This window comes from Rhinoraja longicauda, chromosome 41 (genome assembly GCF_053455715.1).
Source record: "Rhinoraja longicauda isolate Sanriku21f chromosome 41, sRhiLon1.1, whole genome shotgun sequence".
In the NCBI taxonomy this organism is placed as follows: domain Eukaryota; kingdom Metazoa; phylum Chordata; class Chondrichthyes; order Rajiformes; family Arhynchobatidae; genus Rhinoraja; species Rhinoraja longicauda.
Window position 1 is genome coordinate 2,090,603 of NC_135993.1, and position 26,389 is coordinate 2,116,991.

The 26,389-nt window shown below is 48.2% G+C and overlaps 1 pseudogene across 1 annotated transcript in view; it reads left to right on the plus strand.

Moving 5' to 3' along the window:
* Nucleotides 1-24,237: 24,237 nt before the first annotated feature.
* The window catches only part of LOC144611714 (MAP/microtubule affinity-regulating kinase 4-like), a 16,726-nt pseudogene continuing 14,574 nt past the window's right edge, over nt 24,238-26,389 (plus strand). The window contains exon 1 of the transcript XR_013549572.1: nt 24,238-24,390. The product of XR_013549572.1 is annotated as an MAP/microtubule affinity-regulating kinase 4-like (transcript). The remainder of the gene's footprint in view (nt 24,391-26,389) is intronic.

Genomic DNA, 26,389 nt, shown 5'->3' on the forward strand with positions numbered 1-26,389 from the left:
GAGGAGAAGGGAGGGAGAAAAACACAGTTACTGCATGGCGGACTGACAACGCTTGCTACATGAGACACACATGTCTGCATATAGTGTGTGTGTATGTATGTCATGTTACTTGTCACATGTGAAATGCTGTTTCCATCTATGTATCTGTGATCTCCCTCGTTTGCCAGTTTAGAACGTGAACTATCTCACCGATATATCTTAATAGATTTGGAATTAATTGCACTCAGTCAATTACAAGATTTATGATGCTTACCTTAATTTATATTGAAGACATTTTCATTCCATATGTGTTATATACATGTATATTATCTTACATATTGATTGCAAATATACAACAATATGTCTACCTGATTCTAAATAGATGCCTGTTATATATAATTACCTTGTATCTCATACAAGATGTGTAATTATGTTGAATAATGTACAAGTTAAGTTTTAACAAGAACATAGTGTATACAAATATCAACATGATATATAATCCATGTTGTATAATACAGTCATTAGATTTGAGCATTCCATGTAGAATATTGTGCATACCCTGTATTAAGATTTAATATAGGTATACATTTGACATGGCTCTTAATTAAGCATTCTACCATAATGTATTTAGATATGGTATGGTATTAAAGTATTTATATACAGTTCTGACATTTATTTGTCTTTCATTTTTATATACAGTTCAGTACAGGTATACTGTAGATATACCTGCAAGCATTTAGATAGATTTGTTATATGTGGCATTTAAATTCTGAATATACATATACCATAGTTACATTATACAAGATTTATTCTGTGGCTTTTAATTGGTGTATCTTACACAATAGACAATACACAATAGGTGCAGGAGGAGGCCATTCAGCCCCTCGAGCCAGCACCGCCATTCAATGTGATCATGGCTGATCATTCTCAATCAGTACCCCGTTCCTGCCTTCTCCCCATACCCCCTGACTCCGCTGTCTTTCAGAGCTCTATCTAGCTCTCTCTTGAATGCATTCAGAGAATTGGCCTCCACTGCCTTCTGAGGCAGAGAATTCCACAGATTCACAACTCTCTGGCAGAAAAAGTTTTTCCTCATCTCCGTTCTAAATGGCCTACCCCTTATTCTTAAACTGTAGCCCCTTGTTCTGGACTCCCCCCAACATTGGGAACATGTTTCCTGCCTCTAACGTGTCCAACCCCTTAATAATCTTATACGTTTCGATAAGATCCCCTCTCATCCTTCTAAATTCCAGTGTATACAAGCCTAGTCGCTCCAGTCTTTCAACATATGACAGTCCCGCCATTCAGGGAATTAACATAGTAAACCTACGCTGCACGCCCTCCATAGCAAGAATATCCTTCCTCAGATTTGGAGACCAAAACTGCACACAGTACTCCAGGTGCGGTCTCACTAGGGCCCTGTACAACTGCAGAAGGACCTCTTTGCTCCTATACTCAACTCCTCTTGTTATGAAGGCCAACATTCCATCTTAATGCATTTAGTTGTACTAAATATATTTACACATAAATAACATGCCATAAATACATTATATATAAGGTGAAAATACAATACTAATATTATACATGTCAGGAGGAACTGCAAGTGCCGGTTTACACTGAAGATAGACAAATAATTGCTGGAGTAACTCAGCGGTTCAGACAGCAACTCTGGAGAGAAGGAACGGGTGATGTTTTGGGTCGAGAGATACCAATCTGAAGAAGGGTCTCGACCTGAAACGTCACCCATTCCTTCTCTCCAGGGATGCTGCCTGACCCGCTGTGTTACTCCAGCACTTTGTGTCAACCAGTTGATTTTGTTGGACGTTATGTGTCGGGTGATGTCCTCTCTCCAACAATGGCCCCCGTCCCACTCCTCTGTTCCATCGAGGAGGTGAAAGGGGAGTTCATTTGTGATAGGTGCAGCAGAATTAGGCCATTCGGCCCATCAAGTGTACTCCGCCATTCAATCGTGGCTGCTCTATCTCTCCCTCCTAACCCCATTCTCCTGCCTTCTCCCCATAACTCCTGACACCCGTGCTAATCAAGAATCTATCTATCTCTGCCTTAAAAATATCCACTGATTTTCTCCGGGATCTCCGTTTGGAGGGGGCTGGGGTGTTGGTCTCTATGCCCTGACAACTTCCTCTTGATCCCCATGTCATCTCCAGGCACTTTTCCGTCAATGAAATGGTTTTGAGATTCTAAAAAGGGAAGGGGTGCAGCCAGTGTATGGGTACAGGGTCTGGGTGGTGGTACAGTATGGAAACAGGCCCTTCAGCCCATCTTGCCCACACTGGCCAACGTCCCATCTACACTAGTCCCACCTGCCCGCGTTTGGTCCATATTCCTCCAAACCTGTCCCATCCATGTACCTGTCTAACTGTTTCTTAAACCTCGGGATAGTCCCAGCCTCAACTACCTCCTCCGGCAGCTCGTTCCATACACCCACCACCCTCTGTGTAAAAAAAAAAGTTACTCCTTGGATTCCTATTAAATCTTTGCCCCTTCACCTTAAACCTATGTCCTCTGGTTGTTAGTTTCTTGCACTCTGGGTAAAAGACTCTGTGCATCTACCCGATCTATTCCTCTCATGATTATATACACCTCTACAAGATTACATCTCATCCTCCTGCGCTCCAGGGAATAGAGTCCCAGGTATGTAGGTTAATTGGCTGGGTAAATGTAAAAAAAATTGTAAAAATTGTCCCTAGTGGGTGTAGGATAGCGTTAATGTACGGGGATCACTGGGCGGCACGGACTTGGAGGGCCGAAAAGGCCTGTTTCCGGCTGTATATATATACATATATATATATGATACTCGACCACTCCCTGTAGCTCAGGCCCTCATGTCTTGGCAAGATCCTGGAAAATGTTTGCACCCTTTCCAGCTTGACATCTTTCCCACAGCAGACCAAAACTGAACACAATGCTCTCAAGTCTGAATAGGGGTCTCGACCCAAAACGTCACCCATTCCTTCTCTCCAGAGATGCTGCCTGACCCGCTGAGTTACTCCAGCATTTTGCGTCTACCTTCGATTTTAAACCAGCACCTGCAGTTCTTTCCTACACAATGTTATCAATGTGTGTAGGAAGGAACGGCAGATGCCGGTTTAAGCCAAAGATAGAAACAGAATGAAGACTGAAGTAGGGTCTCGACCCGAAACGTCACCCATTCCTTCTCTCCCGAGATGCTGCCTGTCCCGCTGAGTTACTCCAGCTTTTTGTGTCTATCTACCCACCAAGGACAATTCACAATTATACCAAGCCAATTACCGTACAAACCTGTACGTCTTTGGAGTGTGGGAGGAAACCGGAGCACCCGGAGAAAACCCACGCAGGTCACGGGGAGAACGTACAAACTCCGCACAGGCAGCACCCGGGTCTCCGGCGCTGTGAGGCAGCAAATCTACCACAGTGGCTCTTTGAATATTGGTGATGATGTCCCACTTTCACCTGAACGGACCAACGTCTCAATACTCAAGTCCGCTCCTCCAACAGTGCTGTGTTGGCAGATGAAATGATGAGAGGCATCGATAGGGTTGACCTTTTTATTTTGCCCCAGATGAAAATGTCACGGATAAGCAGGCAGTGGTGAGAGGGGCAAGGTTTAAAGGAGGGGAGCGGGGCAAGTTGTTTTACACAGCGTTGTGTGCCTGGGACGTGCAGTGCAGGCAGAGACAACAGTGGCGTTTAGAAGATTGGAGATGGGTGCAGGGAATGGAGGGGTGTGAATCACACACAAGCAACGGAGGTTAGTTTAACTTGGTGATGGACACCGAAACACTGGAGTAGCTCAGCGGGTCAGGCAGCATCTCTGGAGAGAAGGAACGGGTGACGTTTTGGGTCGAGACCCTTCTTCAGACTAGAGGCATGTTTTTATGCTTGATTGGATCAGGGATTGTATTTCATACATCATGGGGCATGTTGGCTGGCCTGGGCAAGGTGGGCCAAATGGCCTTTTTCCATGTTCTATGGCGTCTCTGAAATCTTCATGTACAAACTGATTCACTTGGACTCCTAATCGAGCAGGAATAGACCTCTAGGTACCCTAAGAAAATGACTGCAGATGCTGGTACAAATCGAAGGTATTTATTCACAAAATGCTGGAGTAACTCAGCGGGTCAGGCAGCATCTCGGGAGAGAAGGAATGAGTGACGTTTCGGGTCGGGACCCTTAGAACACTTCTTTGGCTGACTAAGATCGTGACCGATCGGCTCCTTGGCCTCGATTTGACTTGAATTTGAGTTGAGTTTATTGTCACGTGTACCGAGGTACAGTGAAAAGCTTTTGTTGCGTGCTAACCAGTCAGCGGAAAGCCAATACATGACTACGATTGATCTGTCCACAGCGAACAGATACAGGATAATGGGGATAATGTAAATAACGCTTAGTGCAAGACAAAGCCAGAAAGGTCCGATCAAAGATAATCTGAGGGTCTCCAATGAGGTAGCTGGAGGTCAGGACCACTCTCGAGGTGTGGCAGGAAGCTTCTGTAGACTTCCCAATTGGATCCCAGCGGCCCTCAACTCCCTTAAGGACCCAAACTCCATCTTGACTCCATCTCCACGTCGCTCAAAATTCACATAACCCGGAGAGAAATCCCACATTGTTTCCTTCTGACGGGGACTTGTGAATCTGAGGTTACGGCCCCGTTTCCCCGCTAGGAAGAAATATCCTCTCAACACCCACCCTCTCGAAGCCATCGGGACCGACCAGCTCACAATAAACCCACCTCTCATCCGTCTAAGTGCAGACCAAATGTGTGGGAAGGAACTGCAGATGCGTGTTTACATCGACGTTAGACACAAAATGCTGGAGTAACTCCCTGAATCTGGAGGTGTTCGTTTTCACACTTCTGTACCTCTTGTCCGATGGGAGAGGGGAGAAGAGGGAGTGGCCGGGGTGAGACTGGTCCTTGATGATGCTGCTGGCCTCGCCGAGGCAGCGTGAGGTGTAGATGGAGTCAATGGAAGGGAGGTTGGTTTGTGTGATGGTCTGGGTTGCGTCCACAATTCTCTAATTTCTTGCAGTCTATGATGGAGCTGTTCCCAAAGAGGGGTAGTTTTTTCACACCGAGAGTAGTTGGCGTCTGGACCAAGTTGCCGGGGGAGGTAGCTGAGGAAGGAACAGTAGCAAGAATTAGGTGGTGTCTGGTGGAGTCTGATGAATTAGGAGGTGTCTGGTGTCTGGTGGAGTAGAGAGGAATGTGTAATGAATGCAGGCAAGTGGAGTTAGTGCAGATGGTCAGTATTACAACGCCGGGCCGAAGGGCCTGCTTCTATGCTGTAGAACAGAGTTATGTCTTGACTTGCCAAGCACACAGTGTTGGTGGCACGGTGGCGCAGCGGTAGAGTTGCTGCCTCACAACGTCGGAGACCCAGGTTCGATCCCGACTACGGGCGCCGTCTGTACGGAGTTTGTACGTTCTCCCCGTGACCTGCGTGGGTTTTCTCCGGGTGCTCCGGTTTCCTCCCACACTCCAAAGACGTGCAGGTTTGTAGGTTAATTGGCTTTGGTAAATATTGTAAATTGTACCAGTGTGTAGGATAGTGCTAGTATACGGGGAGATCGCTGGTCGGCGCGGACTCGATGGGCCGAAGGGCCTGATTTAGTGCTGTCTCTCTAAACTGGACTAAACTAAACTGTGCCCTCTCATTAAAGCTGTGCCCTCTGTCCTGTTATCATTTGCTGGTATATTATTGTGCTTGGAAACATAGAAACATAGAAAATTGGGGGTGGACACAAAAGAACATGGATAGGCAACGTTTCACAGAGTGCTGGAGTAACTCAATGGGTCAGGCAGCATCTCGGGAGAAAAGGAATGGGTGACGTTTCGGGTCGAGACCCATCTTCATCCACACACATACATACATATATATATATATATACACGCACACACACACACGCACATATACATTTTGTTATATTATATATATATATACACACACACACACTCATCAGTCCGAAGAAAGGTCTTGACCAGAAACATCACCCATTCCTTCTCAACCCAAGATGCTGCCTGACCCGCTGAGTTACTCCAGCATTTTGTGTCTACCTTCGATTTTAACCGGCAGCTGCAGTTTTTTTCCATTCGGCCCTTCGAGCCAGCACCACCATTCAATATGATCATGGCTGGTCATCCATAATCAGTGCCCCGTTCCTGCCCTCTCCCCATATCCCTAGGTTCCCGCTCCTGTTATAAATGCCTTCTCGATGAACTGCTTGTCTGCATTTTGTGGGCATTTATTTCAAGATGTGTTTTTGAAAGTAAACCGCGCTTATCTTGAGCCTTGCTACTGAGTTGCTGTTCAGCCTGTCCTGTGCTCACCTCCCCAATGCCAATGTGTCTGTACTTGCAAGGCAGTCTGCCAACATCACGAGAGGACGTGACATTTGATGTGCCCTCTTCCCCCCCTCTCTCCCCTCCCTCTCCCCCCCACCCCCCAGTCGCTAGACCCCTTCATTCTCTCCGATGTTCTTTTGCTCTTTCCGTGAACTCTCTACAACAGTGGCCCTTTCTTGCGTGGGGAGATTGAGGAGATGACACAGAACATGGACTCCCTCCCACATCTCGGTGCCACAGCCCAGAGACTCTGCTCGTCCTTGGGAGTGCGGTGGTGTTGAAACAGTTTAGTTTAGTTTAGAGATACAGCGCGGAAACAGGCCCTTCGGCCCACCGAGTCCGCGCCGACCAGCGATCCCCGCCAAACCAACACTATCCTACGCCCACCAGGGGACGATTCACAATTTTGCCGAAGCCAATTAACCTACAAACCTGCACGTCTTTGGAGTGTGGGGGGGGAAACCGAAGCGCCCGGAGAAAACCCACGCAGGTCACGGGGAGAACGTGCAAACTCCGTGCAGAGAGCACCAGTGGTGGGGATAGAACCCGGGTCTCTGGCACTGTGAGGGAGCAGCACTACCCGCTGCACCACCTTGCAGCCCGGTTTGTTGAGGTTCGTTGGAGAGGCAATTATCCGGGCCAGTGGGGGAGAGCAGAGTCTATTGTTGCCGGTGGACAGGTGTGTCGAGTGTCAGGTGAGTCACACTGCAAGATCTAACTTGCTTTAAAGTCACGACTAACTACTCATTCTGACTTATTTCTCACGGAGTAATGCTGCACTAATCTTGGTCCTTTCTGCAATATCTCCTTTCCAAGATGTCGGCCCTGACATTTCAACCCTTCCTCAGTCACGCACGTCTGGATTAGGATTAGTTTAGCTTGGAGACACAGCGCGGAAACAGGCCCTTCGGCCCACCGAGTCCGCACCGACCAGCGATCCCCGCACACTAACACTATCCTACACAGACTAGGGAGGATTTACACAAAATGCTGGAGTAACTCAATGGGCCGCACGGTGGCGCAGCGGTAGAGTTGCTGCCTTACAGCGAATGCAGCGCCGGAGACTCAGGTTCGATCCTGACTACGGGCGCCGTCTGTACGGAGTTTGTACGTTCTCCCCGTGACCTGCGTGGGTTTTCTCCGAGATCTTCGGTTTCCTCCCACACTCCAAAGACGTACAGGTTTGTAGGTTAATTGGCTGGGTAAATGTAAAAATTGTCCGTAGTGGGTATAGGATAGTATTAATGGTATCGCTGGGCGGCACGGACCCGGTGGGCCGAAGGGCCTGTTTCTGCACTGTATCTCTAATTCTAGACAGGCGGCATCTCGGGAGAGAAGGAATGGGTGATGTTTCGGGTCGAGACCCTTCTTCAGACTCACTTTCAGGAAGACCAGTGTCCCTGATACCAATAGTTGTTTTTTGTCACGAGCAATGCACAAGAAACATGACAAGGGTCATTCCCTTTATCCTGTATCTGTTCACTGTGGACGGCTCGGTTGCGATCATGATTTTGGTGGGCCGAAGGGCCTGTTCCTGTGCTGTATCACTAAACTGATATGGTTGGGTAGTAAAATAACTGCAGATGCTGGTAGAAATCGAAGGTATCACAAAATGCTGGAGTAACTCAGCAGGTCAGGCAGCATCTCAGGAGAGAAGGAATGGGTGACGTTTTGGGCCGAGACCCTTCTTCATACTCTGTCTTCAGTCTGAAGGAAGGTCTCGACCCAAAACGTCACCCATTCCCTCTCTCCTAGATGCTGCCTGACCTGCTGAGTTACTCCCAAAATTTTGTGATACCTTAAACTAATATGGTTATTAAACTAAACTAAAACGTCACCCATTCCTTCTCTCCAGAGATGCTGCCTGTCCCACTGAGTTACTCCAGCTCTTTGTGTCTCTCTTCGGTTTAGACCGGCATCTGCAGTTCCTTCCTACGCATTACTAACTAGTAGGTTCTTTGATGTGAAGCCACCACTTTGGTGCAGGCCGGCATCTTGTCTCTGTGGTGATCGCATGCCCACGGGCCGGCCGGGCTGGCGTGGGGTTTGTCCGAGGGGTCAGGGATAGGGCAGATCAGCCCAATCTGCCGCAAATCTCCACCCATAGAAGCATAGAAAAATAGGTGCAGCAGGAGGCCATTCAGCCCTTCGAGCCAGCACCACCATTCAATATGATCATGGCTGATCATCCAGAATCAGTACCCTGTGCCTACTTTCTCCCCATATCCCTTGATTCCATTAGCCCTAAGAGCTCTATCTAACTCTCTCTTGAAAACATCCAGTGAATTGGCCTCCACTGCCTTCTGTGGCAGAGAATTCCACAGATTCACAACTCTCTGGGTGAAAACGTTTCTCCTCATCTCAGTCCTAAATGGCCGACCCCTTATTCTTAACCTGTGTGACCCCTGGTTCTGGGTTAAGTCATGCTTCCATAGATGCAAAGTGTGTGCTTCCTGCCAGAGAACAGGGGGCGGCACGGTGGCGCAGCGGGACAGTTGCTGCCTCACAGCGCCAGAGACCCGGGTTCGATCCCGACTACAGGCACTGTCTGTACGGAGTTTGTACGTTCTCCCCGTGACCTGCCCGAGTTTTCTCCGAGATCTTCGGTTTCCTCCCCACTCCAATGACGTGCAGGTTTGTAGGTTAATTGGCTTGATAAAATTGTAAATTGTCTCTCGTGTGTGTCGGATAGTGTTAGAGTGCGGGGATCATTGGTGGGCATGGACTCGGTGGGCCGAAGGGCCTGTTTCCACGCTGTATCTCTAAAGTCTAAACTGTAGGATGAGACCCAGAGATGTAATATATTTTAAAATACGCTTACAAATTCAAAATGTCATCCAGATCATTCAAGTCAACGTTCCCAACTCAAGACAGACACAAAATGCTGGAGTAACTCAGTGGGACAGGCAGCATCTCTGGAGAGAAGGAATGGGTGACGTTTCTAGTCGAGAACCTTCTTCATCCACATACATACATATACACACACACACACATACATTTTTTAATACATATACATATATATATATATATATATATATATATATATATATATATATATATATACGCAAACACACACTCACACAGGTCAGGCAGCATCTCAGGAGAGAAGGAATGGGTGACGTTTCGAGTTGAGACCCTTCTTCAGACTGAAACGTCACCTATCCATGTTCTCCACAGATGCTGCCTGACCCGCTGAGTTACTCCAGCACTTTGGGTCTATCTCTGGTTGAAACCAGCATCTGCAGTTCCTTCCCACACATTCCAATCTCAAGTTGTGTTCTTCCACGATTTACATTGGTGGTTATTGTGGTTGGGGGAAGGTTTTTTGGTAGCAGTTGTAAGGCAGATTTAATCTAATCTTTGTGCAATGGTAGGACTGCCTGAGGCGATACACCTTTCCCATGGAGCTGTGGTAACACCTATGCTCTTCCCCCCAGCACATAACCCTGGACTTTAGACCCTGTAGCTTGCAGCGGTCGACAACTCCCTTCTGTGGAAAATCATTGTGTTTCAGGCTGAGCAAAGTGCAGCAAAGTGGATTTAATGGTTTCTTGGCAGCTGTTAATGTTGGTCACAAAAGGACACAGAATGCTGGAGTAACTCAGCGGGTCAGGCAGCATCTGTGGAGAACGTGGATAGGTGACGTTTCACAGAGTGCTGGAGTAACTCAGTGGGTCAGGCAGCATCTGTGGAGAACGTGGATAGGTGACGTTTTAGGTCTGGACCCTTCTTCAGACTCTGTGTTGATCACAGCACATTAGCTGTGTGTGTGTGTGTGTGGGTTTAGATTAGTTTATTGTCACATTAAACGAAGCCGTCCACAGATACAGGATAAAGCAAATCATGTTTATTGCAAGGTAAATGCAGTGAAGTCGGACTAAGTATTGTCTGATGGTCTCCACTGAGGTAGATGGTAGCCCAGGACCGCTCTCTAGTTGGTGATAGGATGGTTCAGTTGCCTGATAACATCTGTGTGTCTATGCATGCTGCTGACCTCCCATCTACCTCATTGGAGACCCTCGGACTGTCTTTAATCAGACTTTACTGGACAATAGACAATAGACAATAGGTGCAGGAGGAGGCCATTCGGCCCTTCGAGCCAGCACCACCATTCAATGTGATCACGGCTGATCATTCTCAATCAGTACCCCGTTCCTGCCTTCTCCCCATAACCCCTGACTCCGCTATCCTGAAGAGCTCTATCTAGCTCTCTCTTGAATGCATTCAGAGAATTGGCCTCCACTGCCTTCTGAGGCAGAGAATTCCACAGATTCTCAACTCTCTGACTGAAAAAGTTTTTCCTCATCTCAGTTCTAAATGGCCTACCCCTTATTCTTAAACTGTGGCCCCTTGTTCTGGACTCCCCCAACATTGGGAACATGTTTCCTGCCCCTAACGTGTCCAACCCCTTAATAATCTTATACGTTTCGATAAGATCTCCTCTCATCCTTCTAAGTTTCAGTGTATACAATCCTAGTCGCTCCAGTCTTTCAACATATGACAGTCCCGCCATTCCGGGAATTAACCTAGTAAACCTACGCTGCACGCCCTCAATAGCAAGAATATCCTTCCTCAAATTTGGAGACCAAAACTGCACACAGTACTCCAGGTGCGGTCTCACTAGGGCCCTGTACAACTGCAGAAGGACTTTATCTAACACTAAACATTATTCCCTTTTTCATGTATCTGTACACTGTGGACGGCTCGATTGTAATCATGTATTATCTTTCCGCTGACTGGTTAGCACACAATAAAAGCTTTTCACTGTACACATGACAATAAACTAAATTAATTGGATCTCTCGTACTCCAAGAAGGTATTCCCAATCCTCCAACCTACCCTCCTACAGCCCTAGCACTCTCTCTTTAACCTGCACTTTCTTTGTATCACTATGTTCTGCATGGCTAGGAAGGAGTGGCAGATGCTGGTTTACACTGAAGATAGACACAAAACGCTGGAGTAACTCGGCATGCAGCATATCTGGATAGAGTGAAGAAGAGTCTCAACCCGAAACGTCACCCATTCCTTCCCTCCAGAGATGCTGCCTGTCCCGCTGAGTTACTCCAGCATCTTGTGTCAATCTACACACACTAGGGACATTTACACCAAGCTAATTAGCCTACAAACCTGTACGTCTTTGGAGTGTGGGAGGAAACCAGAACTCCAGGAGAAAAACCACGCAGGTCACGGGGAGAACGTACAAACTCCGTACAGACAAGCACCTGTTGTCGGGATCGAACCGGGGTCTCTGGCGCTACGAGGCAGCAGCTCGACCCGCTGCGCCACCGTGCCACCTGTCTAATTAACAAATATGCCTGTGGAATTTGCCTGTCCTTTGTGGAACTCTTTGCCACAGATGGCTGTGGAGGCCAAGTCAGTGGATATTTTTAAGGCAGAGATAGATAGATCCCTGATTAGTGCAAGTGTCAGAGGTTATGGGGAGAAGGCAGGAGAATGGGGTTAGGAGGGAGAGATAGATCAGCCATGTTTGAATGGCGGAGAAGACTTGATGGGCCGAATGGTCTAGTTCTACTATCATTTGTGACTTGAGGATTTAAACCATGCCTATTCCAGTAGCCATTTTGGTGGCATTTATCTTTCAAAGTATTTCTCAGTCAAGTCAGGTAGAAATCGTGTCTCATTTGCTCTATGAGTCACACTCAAAAAAAAAAACGAGCTGCTTTTTATTGCGTTATTCTATTAATATACAGTTTGTTGCTTCACAGTCTGTAACCTATTGCAGTGTGAGTGAGTGGGATCTTGGGGTGGTATTTAAAAACCAACATTTGTCTTTTCCGAAGATAGACATAAAGTGCTGGGTAACTCGTGGGTCAGGCAGCATCTCTGGTGAAGATGGACCGGTGATGTTTAGGGTCGAGACCCTTCTTCAGACACATCTGGAGGGGGAGCAGTGGGAGAGGGTCAAGCTGAGGAAGGGTCTCAACCTGAAACATCACCAATCCATGTCCTCCAGAGAAAACGACAAGAGTGCTGGAGTTACTCAGCGGGTCAGGCAGCATCTGTGGAGAACATGGATAGGTGACGTTTCACAGAGTGCTGGAGTAACTCAGCGGGTCAGGCAGCATCTGTGGAGAACATGGATAGGTGACGTTTCACAGAGTGCTGGAGTAACTCAGCGGGTCAGGCAGCATCTGTGGAGAACATGGATAGGTGACGTTTCACAGAGTGCTGGAGTAACTCAGCGGGTCAGGCAGCATCTGTGGAGAACATGAATAGGTGACGTTTCACAGAGTGCTGGAGTAACTCAGCGGGTCAGGCAGCATCTCTGGAGAACATGGGCGGGTGACGTTTCAGGCCAAAACCCTACTCCAGTCATATTTCTGGAGTGGGGAAAGCGTAAGGTCCTAAGTGATAGGAGTAGAATTAGGCCATTCGGCCCATCAAGTCTACTCCGCCATTCAATCATGGCTGATCTATCTCTCCCTCCTAACCCCATTCTCCTGCCTTCTCCCCATAACCTCTGGCACCTGTAGTCAGTCGATAGCAAGTCTACCGCTGCGCCACCGTGCCGCCTTGACTGGATGGTTCCACAAGCAAATGGAATGTCTCATCGCCGGCTTTCTCAGCAAGGCTCCCCCCGTCTTGGCTGGTGGGAAGGAGGACACTCACCATCGGACCCTCCCTCTATGGCCCGGTCTCGGTCCCACCACCTGGAGGTGGCTGCCGTATGGATGGGACCATTGTCCCCCTCTCCATGGACCTGCTAGCCAGCCAGCGGAGAGACTGTACACGATTACAATCAAGACATCCACAGTGCCCAGGCACAGGATGGAGGGAATAACGTTTAGTGCAAGATCAAGTCCAATTAAAGGTGGATCAAAGATCTCCAATGATGTAGATGGGAGGTCAGGACCACTCCCTGGTTCCCTGTTGGAAGAAGGGTCTCGCCCTGAAACGTCGCCCATTCCTTCTCTCCAGAGATGCTGCCTGTCCCGCTGAGTTACTCCAGCATTTTGTGTCTAATTTTGGTGTAAATCAGCATCTGCATTTTCTTCCTGCGCATTTCTTCTGCTCTCAATGCATTCAGGAGAGAGCTAGATAGAGCTCTTAAGGATAGCGGAGTCAGGGGGTATGGGGAGAAGGCAGGAACGGGGTACTGATTGAGAATGATCAGCCATGATCACATTGAATGGCGGTGCTGGCTCGATGGGCCGAATGGCCTACTCCTGCACCTATTGTCTATTGTCTAGTTGGTGAGAGGTCGGTTCAGTTGCCTGATAACAGCCGGGAAGAAACTGTCCCTGAATCTGGAGGTGTGCGTTTTCACACTTCTGTACCTCTTGCCTGATGGGAGAGGGGAGAAGGGGGAGTGGCCGGGGTGAGACTGGTCCTTGATGATGCTGCTGGCCTTGCCGAGGCAGCGTGAGGTGTAGATGGAGTCGATGGAAGGGAGGTTGGTTTGTGTGATGGTCTGGGCTGCTGGCCTTGCCGAGGCAGCGTGAGGTGTAGATGGAGTCGATGGAAGGGAGGCTGGTTTGTGTGATGGTCTGGGCTGCGTCCACAATTCGCTGCCATTTCTTGCGGTGGTGGTTTTGAGCTTTAGTATTTCCTGCCCAATGGGTGAGGAGAGAAGGCAGAATGACCAGGTAGAGCTGGCTTAAGCCTAGACCGCGGGATAGTGAGTAGCCCCAAGTCGGCCGACCTGAGGGACCTGGAGTTAGAGAGGTGGGTTAGAAGATTTTTGATGTAGGGGGGGGAGTGACCATTTAGGGCTTTATACGTGAATAGGAGGAGCTTGAAGTTGATTCTGTACCGTACAGGGAGCCAGTGGAGAGAGGCCAGAATCGGGGTGATGTGGTCCCTTTTACGGGTACCCGTCAGGAGTCTCGCTGCGGCGTTTTGGACCAGTTGCAGGCGGGACAGGGAAGATTGGCTGATCCCAGTGTATAGGGAGTTGCAGTAGTCTAGGCGGGAGGAAATGAAAGCGTGAATGATTTTTTCTGTGTCGTCGAATTGGAGGAAAGGTTTGATTTTAGCTATGGTTCGAAGTTGGAAGAAGCTGGCTTTTACCACAGCGTTGACTTGCTTATCAAATTTTAATGCAGAGTCAAATATTATGCCGAGGTTTTTGACATGCGGTTTGACTAGGCAGGATAGACTTCCAAGACTGCCTGTTATCGATTTGTTGGCTGCTTTCCCGAGGCAGCGTGCGGTGTAGGGCCGAAGGGCCTCTTTCAAGAGAGATTTGGCTCTTGGGTGCCAAGAGAGAGTTAGATTTGGCTCTTCCATGATCACATTGAATGGCGGTGCTGGCTCGAAGGGCCGAATGGCCTACTCCTGCACCTATTGTCTATTGTCTATTGTTTAACAGAATCAAGGGATATGGGGAGAAAGCAGGAACGGGGTACTGATTGTGGATGATCAGCCATGATCTTATTGAATGGCGGTGCTGGCTCGAAGGGCCGAATGGCCTACTACTCCTGCACCTGTTTTCTATGTTTCCACGCTCTAGGGCTCCATGATTGAAGAACCAATTTATGGGCGGCATCGTTTAATAGTGATGCACCAGAATATAATTGTTATAACTTTATCGTATCCTAATGCAGTCAGCTTCATCAAAGATGCTCTCTGAAGATGTTCACTTCTAAACTCAGCTTTCAGAGTTGCTGATTGATCACCAGCCTGCCCTCCTGCCTTGTTAGCAGTGTAAGCTAAGTTTGCCAGACCCTTGGGATACCTTCATTAGTGATAGGAGCAGAATTAGGCCATTCGGCCCATCAGGTCTACTCCGCCATTCAATCACGGCTAGTCTATCTCTCCCTCCTAACCCCATTCTCCTGCCTTCTCCCCATAACCCCTGACACCCGTACTAATCAAGAATCTATCGTACCACAAAATGCTGGAGTAACTCAGCAGGTCAGGCAGCATCTCAGGAGAGAAGGAATGGGTGACGTTTCGGGTCGAGACCCTTCTTCAATCAAGAATCTATCTATCTCTGCCTTAAAAATATCCACTGACTTGGCCTCCACAGCCTTCTGTGGCAAAGAATTCCACAGATTCACCACCCTCTGGCTAAAGAAATTCCTCCTAAAGGAATGTCCTTTAATTCTGAGGCTGTGCTCTCTGGTCTTAGATTCTCCCACTGGTGGAAACGTTCTCTCCACATCCACTCTATCCAGGCCGCTCACCATTTGGGCCCTGTATGTATCTAGTCTGGGCCCGTACAGGCCTGGCGCTGTATAACACTGGGATACACCCCTTTCATATCATATCATATCATATATATACAGCCGGAAACAGGCCTTTTCGGCCCACCAAGTCCGTGCCGCCCAGCGATCCCCGTACATTAACACTATCCTACACCCACTAGGGACAATTTTTACATTTTACCCAGCCAATTAACCTACATACCTGTACGTCTTTGGAGTGTGGGAGGAAACCGAAGATCTCGGAGAAAACCCACGCAGGTTTGAACTGTTGTTTTCATACTTTACTCTTCCCTCTCCCCTCTCAGTATGAAGAAGGGTCTCGACCCGAAACGTCACCCATTCCTTCTCTCCGGAGATGCTGCCTGGCCCGCTGAGTTTGGTTTAGTTTAGAGATACAGCGCGGAAACGGTCCCTTCGGCCCACCGAGTCCGCGCCGACCAGCGATCCCTGCACACTAACACCGTCCTACACACACACACACACACACACACACTAGGGACAATTTACATTTATACTGAAGCCCATCAACCTACAAACCTGCACGTCTATGGAGTGTGGGGGGGAAACAGAAGATCTCGGAGGAAACCCACGCAGGTCACGGGGAGAACGTACAAACTCCGTACAGACGGCGCCCGTATTCGGGATGGAACCCGGGTCTCTAGCGCTGTGAGGCAGCAGCTCTACCCGCTGCGCCACCGTGCCGCCCTCCAGCGTTTTGTGTCTATGTACAGAGCCATGGCCTGTCGTAGGAAAAACAACGTGAGATAAACCGAGGAGTTGGCTCAGTTTCCAAAGATCGCCTGACTGACACCCAATTAGCCGGTTGTATAAATATTTGAATTGATAGTTAGGAGGATAAGTAGTGACCACCTGTTGCTGTGTGGAATCTGATCGTCTGTGTGTGGACTGGCAGGGAAAGATAAGCCCAGGGAATGCGAGAGGCCACAGCAGTGAAGCAACCTTGCCTTGTTGTGTGATAGACACAGAGTGCTGGAGTAACTCAGCGGGTCAGGCAGCATCTGTGGAGAACATGGATAGGTGACGTTTCACAGAGTGCTGGAGTAACTCAGCGGGTCAGGCAGCATCTGTGGAGAACACGGATAGGTGACGTTTCACAGAGTGCTGGAGTAACTCAGCGGGTCAGGCAACATCTCTGGAGAACATGGATAGGTGACGTTTCACAGAGTGCTGGAGTAACTCAGCGGGTCAGGCAGCATCTCTGGAGAACATGGATAGGTGACGTTTCACAGAGTGCTGGAGTAACTCAGCAGGTCAGGCAGCATCTCTGGAGAGAAGGAATGGGTGACGTTTCGGGTCGAGACCCTTCTTCATTCAGACTGTTGAAGCCGGCTTCTTATTCCTGTGCTACGGAACGGGTCCGTGTTTACAAATCTGCCTCTGTGACGTTAGACTTTAGCGATACAGTGCGGAAACCGGCCCGCCAAGCCCGCTCCGACCCCTTACACCAGCACCGTCCTACATGCACAGTTTTACCGATTAACCTACAAACCTGCACGTCTTTGGAGTGTGGGAGGAACCTGGAGAAAACCCACGTGTTCACAGGGAGAACGGTGGCGCAGCGGTAGAGTTGCTGCCTCACGGCGCCAGAGACCCCGGGTTCCATCCCGACTACGGGTGCTGTCTGTATGGAGTTTGTACGTTCTCCCCGTGACCGTGTGAGTTTTCTCCGAGATTTCCTCCCACACTCCAAAGACGTAAAGGTTTGTCGGTTAATCGGCTTGGTGTAAATGTAAATTGTCCCTAGTGTGTGTAGGATAGTGTTATTGTGCGGGGATCGTTCGTTGGTCAGTGCGGACTCGGTGGGCCGAAGGGCCTGTTTCCGCGCTGCATCTCTAAACATAACCACCGTTGTAACTGCCTCCAGCTCCCTGCCAACGTGTTCCAGGCACCCTCCATTAACATTGGCCCAGTAAAGCTTCCCCTGCTCCTCTGGAGAGCTCCAGCAGAAATGTTCTACAGTCAGGAAGCACTGTTTCAGTTTATTGTCACGTGTACCGAGGTACAGTGAAAAGCTTTTGTTGCGATCTAACCAGTCAGCAGAAAGACAACACGTGATTACAATCGAGCCATTTACAGTGTGCAGACACAGGATAAAGGGAATAACGTTTAGTGCAAGGTTAAGTCAGCAAAGTCCGATCAAGGATAGTCCGAGGGTCACCAATGAGGTAGATAGTAGTTCAGCACTGCTCTCTGGTTGTGGTAGGATGGTTCAGTTGCCTGATAACAGCTGGGAAGAAACTGTCTCTGAATCTGGAGGTGTGCGTTTTCACACTTCTGTACCTTTTGCCCGATGGGAGAGGGGAGAAGAGGGAGTGGCCGGGGTGAGACTGGTCCTTGATGATGCTGCTGGCCTTGCCGAGGCAGCGTGAGGTGTAGATGGAGTCAATGGAAGGGAGGCTGGTTTGTGTGATGGTCTGGGCTGCTGGCCTTGCCGAGGCAGCGTGAGGTGTAGATGGAGTCGATGGAAGGGAGGTTGGTTTGTGTGATGGTCTGGGCTGCGTCCACAATTCTCTGCGATTTCTTGCGGTCTTGGATGGAGCTGTTCCCAAACCAGGCTGTGATGCGTCCCGATAAAATGCCCCTCGCACCGATGACTCTAAATTCTCACGCGGTTAAAAGTGACTTCCAGGCACAAACGACCCGGTCAAATTCCCGCAACAAAACCAAATGGATCCAAAAACATGCACGATCGAATTTCACTCTAGATAGAAAAATTGATTTCCAATTGTTGACTCAAAAAAAGCCAATACCATTTGTTCTTCTCTGCCACAGAAGGCAGTGGAGGCCAGTTCGTTGGATGCTTTCAAGAGAGAGCTGGATAGAGCTCTTAAGGATAGCGGAGTGAGGGGGTATGGGGAGAAGGCAGGAACGGGGTACTGATTGAGAGTGATCAGCCATGATCGCATTGAATGGCGGTGCTGGCTCGAAGGGCTGAATGGCCTACTCCTGCACCTATTGTCTATTGTCTATTGTCTATTGTCTCTGGGCAATTTCACAGACACATAGGTTTAGGTTAATTAATGTCACGAGGTACAGTGAAAAGCTTTTGCGTGCTTTTGCCTGCTATCCAAACAGATCAGATAAACCGTACAGAAATACCATCAAGTCAAACTCAAGTACAACAGGTGGAGCAAAGGGGGGGATACAGAGTGCAGAATGTAGTTCTCAGCATTGTAGCGCATCAGATCCACAGACAAAGTCCAATCTCCGCAATGGGGTAGAGGTGAGTCGGACAGTACCCGAGCTTATGGAAGGGCCGTTCAGAAGCCTGATAACAGAGGGGAAGAGGCTGTTCCTGAGTCTGGTGGTGCGCGCTTTCAAGCTTCTGTACCTTCTGCCCGACGGGAGCGGGGAGGAGAAGGAATGACTGGCCGGGGTGGGACAGGGACACGTCTGGGATTATGTCGGCTGCTTTTCCGAGGCATCGTGAGGTGTAGATGGAGTAAGTGGTGGGGAGTGTGGTGTGTGTGATTGGCTGGGCTCCATCTACAATGGTGGGGAGTGTGGTTTGTGTGGGACTGGCTACATCTACAACTCTCTGCAATTTCTTGCTATCTTGGGTAGAGCTGTTCCTAAACCAACCTGACAGAATGACTTATGTTGTGGTACAAGGAACTGCAGATGCTGGTTTACAAAAGAAAGACACAAAGTGCTGGAGTAATTCAGCAGTACAGGCAGCATCTCTGGAGACCTCTGAAACGTCACCCATTCCTTCTCTCCAGAGATGCTGCCTGTGCCGCTGAGTTACTGTGTGTGTGTGTGTGCGGTCTAAACCAGCGTCTGCAGTTCCTTCCTGCACACATTGTCTCCTCTGCTGCGTCGTGAGTTGGCACTCTGCCAGTTTGCAGAGTGCCGCCACTCCACACTAGCACAGGCCCCTGTGCTCAGCACTGAGGCCCTGCATTGTTCACCGTCCGACTGTGCTGAGTGCGGCCAGGCCTTTCATTAGGTTGCACATCCTCAAGCCCACAGACGAGGCTGGGAGAGAGAGGGCTGTGGATGCACTGGCTGGTGTCACTGCTGTGGACGTGGGAAGATTCTCTTGCCTTGCCCAAAGAAACTGAGGATCAATAAACTGCCTTGCACACCGAGCAAGCCCCCAAATAAATATATATATATATATATATATATATATATATATATATATATCACCGAGCAAGCCCCCAAATAAATATATGTATATATTCACAAAATGCTGGAGTAGGGTCTCGACCCAAACGTCACCCATTCCTTCTCTCCCGAGATGCTGCCTGACCTGCTGAGTTACTCCAGCATTTTGTGAATAAATCGATTTGTACCAGCATCTGCAGTTATTTTCTTATAAATATATGTATATATATATATCACTGAGCAAGCCCCCAAATAAATATATGTATATATATATATATATATATATATATATATCACTGAGCAAGCCCCCAAATAAATATATGTATATATATATATATATATATATATATATATATCACTGAGCAAGCCCCCAAATAAATATATGTATATATATATATCACTGAGCAAGCCCCCAAATAAATATATATGTATATATATATATATATATCACCGAGCAAGCCCCCAAATAAATATATACGTATATATATATATATATCACCGAGCAAGCCCCCAAATAAATATATGTCAAGTCAAGTCAATTTTATTTGTATAGCACATTTAAAAACAACCCACGTTGACCAAAGTGCTGTACATCTGATTAGGTACTAAGGAAAAAAATGAAACATACAGTAGCACACAAACAGTTCACAGCGCCTCCTCAATATATATATATATATATATATATCACCGAGCAAGCCCCCAAATAAATATATGTATATATATATATCACTGAGCAAGCCCCCAAATAAATATATATGTATATATATATATATATAACACCGAGCAAACCCCCATGTATGTATATGTGTGTGTATATATATATGTATATATATAAGATGGAGACGGATACAAAATGCTGGAGTAGCTCAGCGGGACAGGCAGCATCTCTGGAGAGAAGGCATGGGTGACGTTTCGGATCGAGACCCTTCTTTAGAGATATATATATATATATATAGAGAGAGAGAGAGAGAGAGAGAGAGAGAGAGAGAGAGTTGTACCCTGTGCAAAGCAAACGGTTTATTATATAAACGGGTTTATTATAGCCAAAAAGAAACACAGAGAAACATTGTCTCCCTCTGGCAATTATACATATAATTGTGTACATATGGGCATTTAAATGGTTGTGTGTGTGTGTGCACATGTGTGTGTATATTTATATATATTTATTATATGTATGTGTGTATGTGTGTGTGTGTGTGTATATGTATGTGTGTATGCATATGTGTATGTATATTTGTATATGTATTTAATATATGTGTGTGTGCATGTGTGTGTGTATATGTGTGTGTATATGTGTGTGTATATTTATATATATATACATTATATGTGTGTGTGCGTGCATATGTATGTGTGTGTGCGTATATGTGTGTGTATATGTGTGTGTGTGTATATTTATATATATATTATATGTGTGTGTGTGTGTGTGTATATGTATGTGTGTGCGTGTGTCTATGTGTGTATATATATGTATATAAAATGTATATGTGTGAATGTGGCTGAGGTAGGATCTCGACCCAAAACGTCACCCATCCCTTCTCTCCGGAGATGCTGCCTGACCCGCTGAGTTACTCCAGCACTGTGTGTGTTGAGCTTCTGTTCTATAAACCACTTTCACCTAGGCAGAGATGGCTGTGTTTGTGCTGGAGACTGGGACGGTGTCTTTGTGCGGCCACTGTCTCGCTGTCTGTCCCCATGGGGGAGGGAGGGGAGGGAGAACCTCCTTGTTATTGGGCAGTTCGAGAGCAGAATAGCCGGAGAGAAAAACAGAGAAACACTGTCTCCCTCTGGCAGTGCCAGTGGCTGATCAACTTACAGCATTGTGTTGTCTGTGCGATCCCATTCTTCCCCCTCCCTCCTTCCTTCCTCCACCTTCTCTCTTCCCCTTCGACTCACCCTTTTCCCCTCCCTCCCTCTCTCTCTCCCTCCCTCCTCCCTCCCTCCCTCCCTCCCTCCCTCCCTCCCTCCCTCCCTCCCTCCCTCCCTCCCTCCCTCCCTCCCTCCCTCCCTCCCTCCCTCCCTCCCTCCCTCCCTCCCTCCCTCCCTCCCTCCCTCCCTCCCTCCCTCCCTCCCTCCCTCTCCCCCCTCTTCTCCCTCTCCCCCCTCCCTCCCTCATTCCCTCCCTCCCTCTCCCTCCCTCTCCCCCTCTCTCCCCTCTCCCTCCCTCCCCCTCTCCCCCCTTCTCCCCTGGCCCGGGCGGCCACCATTGGTGGAGCGGGAGCACATGGCCGCTGGCTGGGTGAGGTCACGTGGGGCGCGGGGCGGTGACGTCACCCTTTGTCCCTTATTCGGGAGTGAGGAAGTTGGCAACCCTACTAATACGGGACAAGGGCGGTCCCGTACGGGACAAACTAATTTAGCCCAAAACACGGGATGTCCCGGCTAATACGGGACGGTTGGCAAACCCTAAACATAAAGCCAAGTTAAACTAGTCTCATCTGCCAGCACGTGCAGGTTAATTGACTTTGATTAAAAATTGTAAATTCACAAGTTATAGGAGTAGAATTAGGCCATTCGGCCCATCGAGTCCACTCCGCCATTCAGTCATGGCTGATCCCTGCCTCCTAATCCCATTTTCCTGCCTTCTCCCCGTAATCCTAGACACCCCTTTCTAATCAAGAATTGTCTCATTGTCCCCAGTGTGTGGGATAGTGTTACGGGCCTGTCTCACTTAGATGATTTTGAAGGCGACTGCCAGTGACTAGGCTGTCACCGAACGATCGCCGGGGTGTCGCGGGCATGATCATGAGGAGTCTTCCAAAGATCGTAGTGAATCGTAGTGGATCTCGGTGCGTCGCGGAAAAATCAAATGCCTTGAAATCTCTCGGCGACAGCTGCTTGTCGACAGGTATCGTTGCTTATTGCGGGCGCTGTCTCATATAACATATAACATATAACATATAACATATAACAACTACAGCATGGAAACAGGCCTGTCCGGCCCTACCAGTCCACGCCGACCACTCTCCCTGACCTAGTCTCATCTACCTGCTCTCAGACCATAACCCTCCAATCCCCTCCTATCCATATACCTATCCAATTTACTCTTAAATAATAAAATCGAGCCTGCCTCCACCACTTCCACCGGAAGCCCATTCCATACAGCCACCACCCTCTGAGTAAAGAAGTTCCCCCTCATGTTACCCCTAAACCTTTGTCCCTCAATTCTGAAGCTATGTCCTCTTGTTGGAATCTTCCCCACTCTCAAAGGGAAAAGCCTACCCACGTCAACTCTGTCCGTCCCTCTCAAAATTTAAAAACCTCTATCAAGTCCCCCCTCACCTTCTACGCTCCAAAGAATAAAGACCCAACCTGTTCAACCTCTCTCTGTAGCCTAAGTGCTGAAACCCAGGCAACATTCTAGTAAATCTCCTCTGTACCCTCTCCATTTTGTCGACATCCTTCCTATAATTTGGCGACCAGAACTGCACACCATACTCCAGATTCGGCCTCACCAATGCCCTGTACAATTTTAACATTACATCCCAACTTCTATACTCGATGCTCTGATTTATAAAGGCAAGCATGCTGTCCCCAGGTTTGCTAGGTTTCCTTAAGATGCATTTAGAAGCACATAATATTAAAATAAGTAAAGTCATTTCAAAACACCATAAAATGCTTGTGTTTAACCAATTTATTTACCGTCAGGACATTTGACAGGTAGATTGGAGGCAACAGTTTGACTGTCAGGTAAGCGTGGGAATTTCTGCGATGTATTTGGCCATCAGCCATTACATTTAAAGTGGGCTCCCAACCCAGATATGCAACCCAGAAACCAGATATGCATCTCCCGCACATTTTCAAAGAATGCCCACACACTTTTCACAAAAATCCACTGAACCACTTTTTAAATTATTATTTTTAATACAGCTATTAGTAAACTGGAAGTAAATCCAGTTTATTCCATGTTACCGTGAAGCTTGGTTTTTACGTAACCCATACAAGATGTTGTGGTTTATAACTCTCAAGCACTTTACCGACTTGTCAGTGATTTCAGTGAAAACCAGATTGCCGGAGAAGCATTGGCAGCGTGGGAATTTTCGCGATGTTTCAGAAGGCGCTGTAATCTCGACCTGACTCGGCATTGTCGTGGTCATTGTCGTGGTCACTGTCGTGGTCACTGTCGTGGTCACTGTCGCGGTCATTGTCGCGGTCATTGTCGTGGTCATTGTCGTGGTCACTGTCATGGTCACTGTCGTGGTCATTGTCGCGGTCATTGTCGTGGTCATTGTCGTGGTCATTGTCGTGGTCACTGTCGTGGTCACTGTCGTGGTCATTGTCGTGGTCACTGTCGTGGTCATTGCCGCGGTCATTGTCGTCGGGTAAAAGAAAAGTTCGGCGATCTGCTACGACTTTGACAGTCGCCAAAAAGATGGCCTAAGTGGGACAGGCCCTTTAGAGTGCGGGTATCGCTGGGTCGGCGCCGACTCGGTGGGCCGAAGGGCCTGTTTCCGAGCTGTTTCTCTAAACTAAACTAAGATGGTGTATAAGAAAATAACTGCAGATGCTGGTACAAACTCAGCAGGTCAGGCAGCATCTCAGGAGAGAAGGAACCTCTCCCGAGATGCTGCCTGACCTGCTGAGTTACTCCAGCATTTTGTGAATAAATAAACTAAGATGGTGTTTGCATCAGGTTTGGCAAAGACACTGTGGGCCAAAGGGCCTGTTCATGCACTCTACTGTTCTATATTCAGTAGGAAGGTCTCTGTGGTTAAACCGGTTATTTTGAAAGTCAGCAATTCCCTGATCACCGTTGAAATCTTTTGTTTGGTGAGAGAAAGGTTGTGCAATGGAAAGGCTTTGCCTTGGTCACGTCCTGTGGTGAGGAAGTCGGACACAAGGAATGTGCAGACTATCCTTGATCGGCTGGCCTTCACGGGCTTTTGCCTTGCACTCAACGTTATTCCCTTGTCGTGTGTCAGAAGGAACTGCAGATGCTGGTTTAAGCCGAAGATAGACACAAAAAAAATGCTGGAGTAACTCAGCGGGTCGGGCAGCATCTCTGGAGAGAAGGAATGGGTGACGTTTCGGGTCGAGACCCTTCTTCAGACTAGGCTCAGAGTGAGGCAAGTTGGGAAAGTCCGGAGTTGGGTCTCGACCCGAAATGTCACGCGTTCCTTCTCTCCAGAGACGCTGCCTGTCCCGCTGAGTTACTCCAGCATTTTGTGTCTTATCTTCAGTTTAAACCAGCATACGTTTAAGGTGAGAGGGCAAAGATTTAATACAATACTTTAGGGCGGCACGGTGGCGCAGCGGTAGAGTTGCTGCCTCACAGCGCCAGAGACCCGGGTCTGATCCTGACTACGGGCGCTGTCTGTGCGGAGTTTGTACGTTCTCCCCGTGACCTGCGTGGGTTTTCTCCGGGTCCTCCGGTTCTTCCCACACTCCAGGTCTGTAGGTTAATTGGCTTTGATAAAAATTATAAATTACCCCTGGGGTGTGGGATAGTGTTGGTGTACGGGGTGATCGCTGGTGGGCAAGGACTCGGTGGGCCGAAGGGCCTGTTTCTGCTCTCTATCTCTGAACGCCTAAACGTCTGAGAGGCGAATTTTTCACTCAGAGGGGGGTTATTTATTAAACAAATTGCAATAGGAGGTAGTCGAGGCAGGTGCTATAATATCGTGTAAAAGACGCTTGGACAGGTACATGGGTAGGGAAGGTTTAGAAGGATAAGGGCTGGCACGGTAGCGCAGCGGTAGAGTTGCTGCTTTACAGCGAATGCAGCGCCGGAGACTCAGGTTCGATCCTGACTACGGGTGCTGCACTGTAAGGAGTTTGTACGTTCTCCCCGTCACCTGCGTGGGTTTTCTCCGAGATCTTCGGTTTCTCCCACACTCCAAAGACGTACAGGTATGTAGGTTAATTGGCTGGGTAAATGTAAAAATTGTCCCTAGTGGGTGTAGGATAGTGTTAATGTGCGGGGATCGCTGGGCGGCACGGACTTGGAGGGCCGAAAAGGCCTGTTTCCGGCTGTATATATATGATATGATATATGAAGGCCAAATGTGGGTAAATGGGACGAGATTAGATGGGGCATCTTTGTCAGCATGGACCAGTTGGGCCGAAGGGCCTGTTTCCGTGCTGTGTGGCTCCATCTAAAGCACTTTAGTCTTGATGGCTTCCAAGAATGCATGATGGAAAAGCTGTGGTACAATGCTGAGAGATTGTGCACCTTCCCCTTTGCCCTGCCTATTGAAATTGAGTTTGGCTTGAATGTGCGTGTGTGTATGTGTGTAGGAAAAAAAACTGCAGATGCTGGTTTAAATCAAAGGTAGGCACAAAGGAATGGGCGACGTTTCGGGTCGAGACCCTTCTTCAGACTGGAGTGTGTGTGTGCTGTGTGTGTGTGTGTGTGTGTGTGTGTGTGTGTGTGTGTGTGTGTGTGTGTGTGTGTGTGTGTGTTGCAATAGACAATAGGTGCAGGAGGAGGCCATTCGGCCCCTCGAGCCAGCACCACCATTCAATGTGATCATGGCTGATCATTCTCAATCAGTACCCCGTTCCTGCCTTCTCCCCATGCCCCCTGACTCCGCTATCCTTAAGAGCTCTATCTAGCTCTCTCTTGAATGCATTCAGAGAATTGGCCTCCACTGCCTTCTGAGGCAGAGAATTCCACAGATTCACAACTCTCTGACTGAAAACGTTTTTCCTCATCTCCGTTCTAAATGGCCTACCCCTTATTCTTAAACTGGGCCTCTTGTTCTGGCCCCCAACATTGGGAACATGTTTCCTGCCTCTAACGTGTCCAACCCCTTAATAATCTTATATG